This window comes from Hyperolius riggenbachi, chromosome 6, assembly GCF_040937935.1.
Source record: "Hyperolius riggenbachi isolate aHypRig1 chromosome 6, aHypRig1.pri, whole genome shotgun sequence".
Classification (NCBI taxonomy): Eukaryota; Metazoa; Chordata; class Amphibia; order Anura; family Hyperoliidae; genus Hyperolius; species Hyperolius riggenbachi.
In genome coordinates, this window is record NC_090651.1 from 307592245 (window position 1) to 307604426 (window position 12182).

At 43.9% G+C, this 12182-nt stretch overlaps 1 protein-coding gene across 1 annotated transcript in view; it reads right to left on the minus strand.

Annotated features, from left to right (window-relative positions):
• Nucleotides 1–12182, minus strand: part of LOC137521677 (pleckstrin homology domain-containing family A member 7-like) — a 327880-nt gene that overhangs the window by 203128 nt on the left and 112570 nt on the right. The window contains exon 2 of the mRNA XM_068241281.1: nucleotides 1471–1584. The gene's annotated coding sequence lies outside the window, so the exon portion shown is untranslated. The remainder of the gene's footprint in view (nucleotides 1–1470; nucleotides 1585–12182) is intronic.

The following is a 12182-nucleotide window of genomic DNA, read 5'->3' on the forward strand; positions in this document are numbered from 1 at the left end:
CCCGGTCACCGCTGCTCCGTGTCCGCGCTGGTCTCCGGCATGCTTCAGTTCCTCCTGCCCGGTAGGAAGTTTAAACAGTAGAGCACCCTCTACTGTTTAAACTTCCTGCCGGGCAGGAAGAAGTACAGCATGCCGGGGCCGGAGACCAGAGCGGAGACGGAGCAGCGGTGACCTGGGGACTGGAGTCGCGCCGGCGGAGCAGGTAATGTATGCGGGCATGCGGGCGGGGGGAGCGGCGGCGGCAGCACCACCACCACCACCACCACCACAACAGATTGTGAACGGTTTCAGGCTGAAATCGGTTCACAATCTGTTTGCAGTAAAGGTAGCCATGCGATCCCTCTCTGATCAGATTCAATCAGATAGGGATCTGTCAGTTGGTCGAATCTGATGGCAAATCGACCAGTGTATGGCCACCTTAAAGGTTTGATACTTACCCAGGGCTTCCTCCTCCAGCCCCATAATCTTATGTGAGTTCCAGTGCCATCCTCCCGCGGTCTGCCACTCAGCCGCGATCAGCCCCGGTAACAGCTCAGTCACGTCCAATCTGGGTCTTCTGGACATGCGCGGCCGCGGGAGGACGGCGTGGGACTCGCCCAGGGTAAGTATCAAATCTTTAGTTATTGTCATCTTTTGCACACTTTAACCTAACCCTACTCTCACGCAGAACCCTCCACTACCGATGCTTAACCTTAATCCCCCACTGGTGGTGCCTAACCCTAAGACCTCCCCTAGTGGTGCCTAACCCTAAGACTCCCCCTGGTGGTGCATAACCCTAAGACCCCCCCTAGTGGTGCCTAACCATAAGACCCTTCCTGGTGGTGCCTAACTCTAAGACCGCTCCTGGTGGTGCCTAACGCTGACACCCCTCCTGGTGGTGCCTAACCCAACCCTAAGACCCTCCCTGGTGGTGCCTAACCCTAAGACCCCTCCTGGTACCCCCTTCCCCGCACAAACACTCTAACAAATGTAAAATTTGTACATACAAACAAAATAATATTACAAAAACGTTGCAAGTTTCAAACGATTACATATTTAAAAAACTTTAATGTTCTAATGTTGAAAACGATATTAATTGGGCACCCACATTTCTGCTTTGGGCCCTGTATTCATGATATTTGGGCCCTGTATTAATGACATTATCTGCCGGCGCCCAAATTTCCCGCTTCCTTTCACATTATTTTGGGTTTTCAGACACTATGAAGGTTCCCTGCTTCTGATGCGGAAACCAGGATAATTAACATAAAAGTGAGCATCCTGAATAAATAACCACATTCTATTATTATAAATGGTATCATCCTGATTTAAAACTTCTTGCTATTATAGTATATATCACTCTCTTTAACTGCCTTTATATAACATTTAGATAATAAATCGTGATTTGTGCATTGGGTGTATTAGCCTTTCTAAAAATTGTTTCTAAGGTCTGGAAAGTTGTTGCATTTTCATACAATAAATGGAAAAATGTACCTGGTGATGTGCCCTTTATTCATGTACTTCCGGTGTAGAAATCCAGCGTTTGAAGTGAGCAGTTTTAGCTTAGTAAGCGAAGCCTCCCCACTGCTGACAACTGCATCTGCCTCTCTGTGTTTATCAAAGAAAAAGTATTCATATTGTTTGTGTAAAAATACAGTAAATAACATAAATAATTTATTAATGAAATTAAAAACAATCATGACAATTGATAATTTAACCACTTTCAAACCACAGGTTTTTCTTCCCCTTAAAAAACACAATCATAGGGCTTGATTCAGTAAACGATGCTAACCTACTTAGCACGCCTAAAGACTTTAGGCGTGTTAATCAGGGTTAGCACCAAGTAGGTTAGCACCATTTCTAAAATCTGATCGCGTGCAAAGTCCCGCACGCAAAAGTTTGTGCGCGCTAAGTCCGATGCGCGCGCAATGTCGCATAGACTTGAATGGGCACTTCACTGTGCGCGCGCAAAAGTTTGCGTGCTGGTCATTGCGCGCGTTCTGAGTTTAACACGCCCAAACTGAGTTTAGGCGTGATAATGGTCGTTTCAGAAGCGTGCTAACAGTTAACACTGCTTACTGAATCAAGCCCACAGTCCTCCCATTCACTCGCCAATAACCTTATTGCTACTTATCACACTGGAATGATCTATATATTATTTTTGTGGGACAAACTAGGCTTTCTTTTTCTTCGGGCAGTATCTTTTGCTGAGAATTATTTTATTTCATATGCATTTTACAGAGATGAATTTTACAGCCATTATAGGTTAAAAATAAAATGTGCTATATTGTAAATAAAACCCACACATGCTATTTGCCCATTTGTTCTGGTTATTACAAACATTTAAATTATGTCCTTAATACAATGTATGGTGATAATATTTTGTTTGGAAATAAAAGTGTATTTTTTTCCATTTAGTGTTTTTTTTTAGTCTTTATTTTAAAAAATAGCAGTAATATGAACAGTACACCGAAATGTTATTTATATCTGTTTACTTTCACTTTTGTGAATGAATGCCGGTGTCTCGGCTTTCGATCATCACAGGAACTGTGATCGGCTTTGGGAACAACTGTTTATCATTCACCAATCATAGATTGGAGGTATTGTGACGAATAAGAATGGGAGCTCGCTCGGAATTGCGAACATCAGTGGTAAATAAACATGCAAAAAAGGTATATCAGGCCACCTCTGATTGGGTACCAACAGAGATGCGCTGAGGCCCCCCTCCCACCACTTTTTTGCATGTTTAAACTTGAGTTTGTGTTGCATCCAAGTTATGCATATGCATGTTTTTAATTTAGTTAGAGGTAGGGCCCTGTAACAATCTTACCTTCCAGCGGTGGCTCCCGCGGTGGCTCCGGCTGTACTCGTACACGTGGTGGTACTTCCGCTCTGCCGTCTTCTGATGGTGTCCCCGGCATCTCTGTGGCGGTGGATCAGCAGGCACACATGCGCAGTCCTTCCAGTCAGATGCGTGCGGGGCAGAGCAGCCTTTATAGGCTGAGGAGGCATGTCTGACAGAAGGTGCTGTCATCCTGGGGGTGGGCTTTTGCTCTGCCTCTTGGGTATTTTAGGCCTAGTGAGTCATTTGCTCACTGGCCTTGATACTAATCAGTTCGCTGGTTCTTGGCCCTTATCTGGTGAGAGAGTTGAGAGCTACATTTCATATATTGCACATCAGCATGATATATACAGTATGTAATTTAGTCAGTCAGTAATTGTATTATTGTAATATTGTATATTGTTTTGTGTTCCGACCTTTGCCTGCCTCTTGACTACGAATTTGCTTAGCCCTTCTGTACTACTGCCAGCTGAACTCTGTGTATGACTCGGCCTTTGCCTGACTTTGCTTCTGTTTACTCCTTCCAATACGACTGACATCTGACTTATGTGTATGACTCTGCTTGTTATTTGACTACCTTTTTGCCTGACCCTTCTGTACTACAGCCATCTGCTCACGTGTATGACCTCGGCTTGTCTCTGAGTAAACTTTTCTCATCAGTCCTCTGACTTGCACTTGTTATGCTAACCCTCTTCACGTATCAGCGTGATAGGCCCCTCCTGCAGAGAATGACCTCATCGTGTTGGGAGGGTCAAGTACTTGTTCATTTGCATGCAAGCTATTATGGAAACCAATATCCTCCAATGGTAATTTGGTGCATTTGATTTGAATGCAAGGTGTGCATGTTGTCTATTAGTAGGCTCTGCACACTCATGTAGCTAGTCATTTGTATGTAGTTTGTCTTAAATAGGAACTCCAGTGAAAATAATGTAATTAAAAAGTGCTCAATTTTTACAATAATTATGTATAAATGATTTAGTCAGTGTTTGCCCATTGTAAAATCTTTCCTCTCCCTGATTTACATTCTGACATTTATCACATGGTGACATTTTTACTGCTGACAGGTGATGTCACTGGAAGGAGATGCTGCTTGCTTTTTTGGCATTTGGAAACAGCTGTAAACTACTGATTGGGATGAACTTCAATTCTTGGTTACGGTTTCTCTTTTAGTAGTGCTGCCCTGTTCTGCTGAGTTATAGGGGAGCAACTAACCAGCATCTGCACCAACAAACCTGGGACACTTGAGGCTCAGATGGTGGTTGCAAGTTTTTGCAACCCAGCTTTGTGAGTATATTACTTATACACGTTTATATACCTACTTTTCCTTTGATACTGCACCATTGGGCTACTGGTCTCTTCCATTCTACAGATACTTAAAAATTAAGAGTAACCATCAAGGAACTGAAAAACCCATAACTAGATTCTTAGAGCCATGATTAGAGAATGGTGAAAGTGCAACGCCACTATAATAAAACAGTCTGGTATGGAGATGCAGCTGTACTGGTGAAAGAAGCGTGAGGAAGAACAAGAAGTACCATTTTTTTTTTAATTGCCTCATTTCCTGTCCCTGGGACTTCATATAATAGCCAGGCTTACTGTAAGTCCAAAGGACACTGGCAGATGTAAAAGTTTAAATGTTTCTGTCGCCTTTCCTGGCTATGTGAAACGTAAATAATAATAAAATGAAATCTTGGATTGGTGCTTCATTTTCTTTTTTTACAACTATTACAGTATTCTTTTCTTGTGTGTGCTTTTATTTGTGCACTTAATGATCCAAAAGGAAAAATCTATACATACCTGGTGCTTCCTCCAGCCCCCTTCAGGCTAATTGGTCCCTTGCCGTCCTCCTCCGCCTCCTGAATCCTCCGCAATGGCTCCCGGTTATTTAGCCAGTTGGTGGGCCAGTTGGCACAGGCGCAGACCGATCCCATCCACTAGAGCGTGACGGGGAACGCACATCACCAGGCCATGTGTGCGTACTATGCCCTGACTGGCCGGATTACCAGGAGCCATAGTGGAGGATCCAGGAGGCAGATGGCGTAGGAGCGATCAGCCTGAAGGGGGCTGGAGGAAACCCCAGGTATGTATACATCTTTCTTTTTTGCCCATCTCAGGTTCACTTTAAACCAATTCCATGGCAAGGGATGTAGACCACCTCCTCCTATTGCCATATGCTTTTTTTTTTATTGCATAGTTACCACTACTGCGTTCCACACGGCCCACACAGTCATACTGCGCATGCACGGGTCTATGCTCGCACATATGCAACCTACTCATGCTCGCAAATGTTTGCGTAGTTTACATACCTGCATGTGGCTGTACATGCGCACAATGCGACATGGATGCAGGCAGAGGTTATTAAAGAGACTCTGTAACAAACTTTTCAGCCTTATTTCTTCTATCCTATAAGTTCCTATGCCTGTTCTAATGTGGTCTGGTTTACTGCAGCCTTTTCTAGTTGCACTTTCTCTGTAATATATCTAATCTTCTTTTCTTTGTCAAGCTTTGAGGAGGAATGCACTGCCTCTGCTGTGATAGGGAGAAGTTATGCACTCCCCCTCCACGCCCCCTGCAGGCTCTGTGTGTGTGTGCTTTGTTTATCCCTCACAGACAGGTCTCTGCTCTCAATTCCAGCTTGTCTGAGGGGGGAAGGAGCTGCCCATGCTGAGAAACTGTGAAAATCCCTGGCGGCCATGTTTTTTGGCGATTAAAAGGCAGGATTGCGTCGGGAGAATGGCGGAAACGGCAAAGAGGTATCCAGGAGATCACAGTGACTCGATTGGTATGTTTTTTATTGTACAAATCGAACAGTACAGATTCTCTTTAAGTATGATAAGATGAAAATCGACTATCTGCTCTGGGCAACACTGACAGTATTGTCTACGAGTGTGTTTTGATTTTTGGTGAGAGCTTGCAGAACACATATTGAAATGTGCGCACACCAACCGGTAAAAGAATGCCAGTAGCAAATCAAAACACTTTGCTGTTAATTGGGCCGAACATATTTTCATTGGTGCAGTTCCATGTAACACATGGGCCCCATTGTCTTAATGACGGCTCCCGTGCAGTCTGGTTTTAAAGCCAACAGACTAAATTAAACGGGGAGATTTTTTTCCTTAACATTCCGTCAGGGAAGAGCAGTGGATTCGCACAGCTGTACCTAATAATGTAACCTGGAATGCAAACATAATTTCAGGCTTCACAAGCTACTGTATTTTTAAAGGACTGTCAAAGAACTACAAAAAGTGGGATGTTAAAGTACATGTAAAAGAAAAAAAATTAACAGCTTAAATTTAAAGGGGTACTGTATCGACCTATAGTAGAATGCTGTAAATTATTCACAATATCAACTTTTACAGTATTGGTTGATACTGATATTATAAACACTTCCTATATCAATATATTGCTTCTTTATTTTGAATGAAGTCCCGCCCTCCCAGTGATGCTTAGCCTAGGCTGATTAGCTATGCGGAATTCTCCCCCTCCTTCCTGAGCATTCCAGGAGACCAAGTATATTACTAAAGATGTCGCCACCAATTTCAGATTGTAAATCAGGGATAGGAAGATTTTGCAGTGAGCAAACACCGACTTAATAATTTATGAATGAATATTGTAAAAAATATGCCATTTTATTTATTATGTAATTTTTACTTCAGTTCCTCTTTAAGAATACAGCATTTTAATCCCCCTTGGAGAATTACACTTCAATAAATATGAATTGTTATTAAATGATGTCATGTTCATGCATATGAACTGCATGGATCCCCAGCTGAGCACCAGCAGCCCTTCAAGTCTTACACCCCATCCTTTACCATTATTTTCCCCTTTAGGCTGGATTTATACCTGCCCAGTGCGTTTGTGGTGCGTTGCTCCACCCGCACTGCACAAAATGCCAAAAGGGTTATATGCATAGCACCGGACAGGATGTGTGCTCCTAATCCATTGTTAGGTTTGATGCAATAAATGTGTTTGCATGTCTGCACTATGCATGTTACAGGACCAGAGTTAGGACACCTACGTTTACCTGGGTACTTCTGCGCAGTATAGGTGACTAAGCATAAGAATGCATTCTTCTGTGAACTAAGACCCCGGCTTTTAACTTAGCTGTAGGGATAACAGTGGTGCCTGGATGAGTGAATCTGTGAATGCATTTGTTTGAACATTTGCATGCGAGAGTGTGAAGGGTTAATAGATTTTTTCTGTTTTCTAGCCACACCCCCTTCAGCACCTCCCTTTCTTTAATAACTTATTTAATGTCCTAACTAGAGGCGATGTGCCTGGATATATGTATTTTTTTTTCCAAAGAATAAGACAGGTTTGTTACTAGGTGACATTTCAGGTACACCAGATAGCAGTACCAAGATGACACTTATATGAGGAGTGCAATCAGATGCTGATCCACATGGAATGTGCATGAATTTTTAGGTGGAACATAGGCCATTTATTCTGCAGTACTGAGCAGCCACCACTAGATAGTGGAAACTTGCCCCCTGCCTCTCTGCTCAATAGTACAATGTCCGCACAGAGCATTGCAGGGACTAGCCTTCATGCACCCACAGATCAGGACCAGGCTGACAATGCGGCTTAGCAGTCTGGGATTCACATGGAAGGAGCTACCTATATATACTCATATGTAAGCCGACCCGTGTATAAGCCATGGAACCCACTTTTCCCTCAGAAACCAGGAAAAAGTGATTGACTCGTGTATAAGCCCAGTCCCCAATATAGCCCCCCTCCACAGTAGCCAGATGTTCCCCAGCACAACTCAGCCTCCCTTCCCATAGCCAGATGTGTGCCAGGATCATACAGCTGTGTCTCAAGAAGCCACTAGATGGTATCATAGATATGAGACACAGCGATCGCCAAAAACAGGCAGAATCCTCGATCATTGCAACGCTGACACATTACTTGCACGCTACGCTCCACAAGCCAGGGGACACAGGTAGTTCTCTTGAGCAGCACACTCTGCACAGCATGTTGCAGGGGATGGAGGGCACAGACACAACAGGGCGCAAGATGGTAAGAGCAGGATCACTAGTGCACAATCCTTACACTCCTCTGCCACTAACAAAACCTGCTCCACCATCTGTTTTGCTCCACTAACTCGCATATAAGCCGAGGGGGGTAACTTTTCAGCACATTTTTTTATGCTGAAAAATTAGGCTTATATGCGAGAATATACAGCAAGTACTGATTCTTGACATAAAATTCAGATTGGAAAGAAGAAAGCCATCTTTATTTCTATTTTTTTCTTCAGCCAAGGCAATGCAAGCAGCTTTTTCAGAAGGGATTCATTATCATGATTAGGGCAAGCAATTCCCTTCTGTTCAGATTTCACATGCTGGTCACACGGTTCCTCTGCATTTAATATTTCCTAACAAATAGTAAGGGAAATTTTACCAGGAAGCAAAATTCAACCCATCAGAAAATTACTGTTGAATTGCAATCGGGCACCTGAAGGTAAATGCTTATGGTTCTGGCAGTGGCATAACTACAATTCATGGGGCCCCCCAGCAAAACTTTAATGGGTCCCACCCGATGTTGTCACCCCTTCCCTTGGTGCGACTTGGGGCCCATCTCACAAGGGTCATGAAACAAGTGTGGCCATCATGATCTTTACACCCATAACAAGTGTAGCCACAAAACCGCCTGATGTGAAGTATAGTCCCTTGTATTGGAGGAAGGGAAGGTTAGTATTTGGGGCCCTCCGGCCACCACAGCTCTTGGCCCCCCTGAGATCACAACGATTGCTCCCCTCTAGTTACACCTCTGGCTTCTGGTCACACCAATGGAAGGTTGCGTACTGTATGCAAATCCTTTCTAATTTATGCTAATAGTAGTTTCTAGAAGGATTACCTTTTTTTTCTCTTTACCAGATGCAGGAGCATATGGACCTAACTTATGAACACGTGCTGACTGTAAGAATGCAAACTTGGTAAACTTGCATATCTGCGAACATAGACATAGGCATGCGCAGTATGGCCACACTGTATGCCTGCATGGGCCGCACAGACCTATGTTTGCAGCAGTGGTAACTATGCAATAAAAAAAAATGAGGCAACAAGTATTAGGAGAGGCTCTAGAGAGTGTTTCCGAGCCTCTCTCAGTCCCAGTAGTAGAGTAAATTGAGCGAATATATTGAATAGATACTATAAGCAGTCCCTTGTATTACATAGAAATGGTAATATTGGATGAAAAAGATTGGATCGTTAGTGGCTACCCTTAGATTGTTTATGAGGATGGACCACTGCAAGCATTTCTTTCACTGACATTTGGCGAGAGTAGCAGCATTCACCAACTTTTTGCTCCTCATTGTCTGCTGGCTTGTCACTCATGGTGTAGAACAGTGTTTCTCAAATCTGTCCTCGTGACTCCCCAATGGTGCATGTTTTGCAGGCAGCTTCACCTATGTACATTCGGGGTAATTAGAGTCTCAGCTAGGTGGATTCCAAGTAGCTGAGACACTAATTACCCCTCCTGTGCATAGGGGAGATTGCCTGCAAAACATGCACCGTTGAGGAGTCACGAGGACAGGTTTGAGAAACACTGGTGTAGAAGAAGGGTAAGAAGGAGACAGTGAAATCACCACTTTCAAAATGAATACAATTTGATTGTGGGCGAAAGTGAGCATTTTCTGCTGCCTGATCTCATTCTTTTGCCAATGTGCTGAAATGGACTTCCAGGTCACCTAGATGGCAGTTACACTGCAGAAATCACTGCCTCTATTGCCTGTCAGCCCCTCCTTCATTTCTTCTACATTTGTGGTCATGCTTTGCCTTTGTGTGGTCCTTATACAGTACTGTCTGTGCAGGTGGCCAAAAACAAGTCACCACCCATCAGATGTTCTGTGCAGCAGTTTTAAATTGTACTTTAAGCCTGTGGTTGGCAAATACCGAAAGACCACCAATCTTGACTCATTGTACAGTATGTACTGTATGTTCTCACTCGGTTATGCTAGTTCTGAGTTACTGACTTAGACGTAACAAAGCCATAGTAGTATCAGATTAAAATACAACTCTTATATATGGATGCCTGATTAATGTTATCAACTTCTACATAACGAATGTTTAAAGAGAAACTCCGACCAAGAATTGAACTTTATCCCAATCAGTAGCTGATACCCACTTTTACATGAAAAATATAATGATTTTCACAAACAGACCATCAGGGGGCGCTGTATGACTGATTTTGTGCTGAAACCCCTCCCACAAGAGGCTGTGGTACCGTACGGTACTCTGGGCAAACTGCCACAATGTAACAATGACACACACAGGAAATGGCTGTTTATAGCTGTCTGTTAAAGCCAGAACAGCTACATAATCTGCCCACAGTAACAATGTCACCATGTAATACATGTCAGAATGTGAATCTGGGAGAGGAAAGATTTTACAATGAGCAAACTCTGACTAAATCATGTATACATAATTATTGTAAAAATTAAGCACCTTTTTATATTAAATTATTTTCACTGGAGTTCCTCTTTAACCTGCTTTTCCATTTTGCAGACACATTAAGCCATGACCACTGCTTGACAGGGGATATGTTCTGCTTCAGATGGCCGGTTGAAGCCTGGCAAGGTCGTTGGCATCCTCTACGTCCAGCACAGCATTTGGGAATATTGGAATGTGTTCCTTGTAGTAATATTGCTGCCAGCACAGAGACTGTGGCTTCCGTGGGGAGTGATGTCATTGGTTACCCAACAGGGGTGACTGTCACAGACTTATCTGTTTCCAACTGATTCCTCTGCTCTAACATATGTCCACTGGCATTTCAATGCCCACATTCATGATGGCATGGGAAAATAATATTATTATTCTCATCGGAGGGAAATAAAAATAATGAAATACATGTAATCTATAAAAAATGCACATTTCTGATAATATACTAAACATTTCAGATTACTGGTCAATTTATAAGTAGTGAGTACCACAGCGACGCCTGAGTCATATCACAATTAGTCTTGCAGTTAGTGTTTGGATTAATGTCAAAGGACATCACAGATTTGAGTTTGGAACATCTCCAGTGAGGAATTTGGTGGGTTTACCCATAATGCATTGCATCCCAAAACAGAAGGCTCAGGGAAGGACAGTGGAATACTTTGTGAGAAAAATATATCTCCACACATGGACTTCAGCCACCATTTCTGTGGTGACAGGTATCCTATTTGACATTGTAATCACATGGGTTATGGCACCACCCAAAGCCAAACAACAGTCAATTTGCAACCACAGATAAGATGGTGTAAAAGGAAAATATTTGGTTACAGTAGTTGTATTGTGTAGGCCATGGACCGGCCACATTAACATATTTGACAAGGATTGTCGAGGGGGATGGGTGAAACCTCAAGATTATCCAGAAGCTTCCTTTTACTGAGGTCTCTATCTTAAATGGTGTACACACGCATGATTTAAGTCGACTGAGGCGGCTGATAAGACCGCCTCAGCCAGGGCTGGTTCTAGACTTTTTGCTGCCTAAACTTGTTTGAGGCAAACTTGTGAGGATGTCCCCCCCCCCCCCCCCCCCACACACACACACACACACACACACACACACAAACAGTCCCAATTTGGAATGATCACACAGCACCTGACAATTTACTCTGCTTTATTTAATGTTCTCACATGACATGCTGCAGCCCAACCCAATAGAACGCTGGCTGTGTGTGAGTCTGGGACAAACTGCTCACCCTCAGCCACTCCATTCCTCCTCAGTCAAGACAGCAGTGCCACTGCCTCCCTTCTGCTGTGCAAGTCAAATAAAACACTGCCTCCCCTCTCCTGTCTCCCCCCTCCTCACTCACTGTCACTCCTCACACAGCACAACAAGCTGCTTTTCCCCATTAATGACCTCTTCACCTCACTCTCCTCTCGCTTCGCTTCCTACTCTGACTGCATGCTAGTGTTAGTGCAAACACAGCACAAACATTCTCCCCCTGTAATCTCTACGCCTGATGCTATTGTTTCACCTTGCGTCACTTAGAGAACCTGCCCTGGCCTCAGCTGATAATCAGACGTGTGTACAGTAGCCCCCAACCCCGCAAGTGATCCACCCAGCGGATCTACTCAGCCCATGAGACACCGAACCCCCGCCGATCACATTGTTTGTGCAGCACCCCTGCCTGCCGTATGACATCACGCACATGCCGCTTGTACCCCTACCCCCTGCATAGAAACGACGCAGCGATGGTGCCCAAGTGGATCAGGTGTTGATCCCCAATGGGCGACATCCGTCAAAGGTGTGTACACACCTCAAAAGAGATCTACGGAGGGCCCTCCTTACAACCACCTGGACTTGAATGCCCTATTGCTAATTTTGTTAGGGCCAGATACCAGGGGACATCTACAGAGGTCTGTCTTGTGGAGCA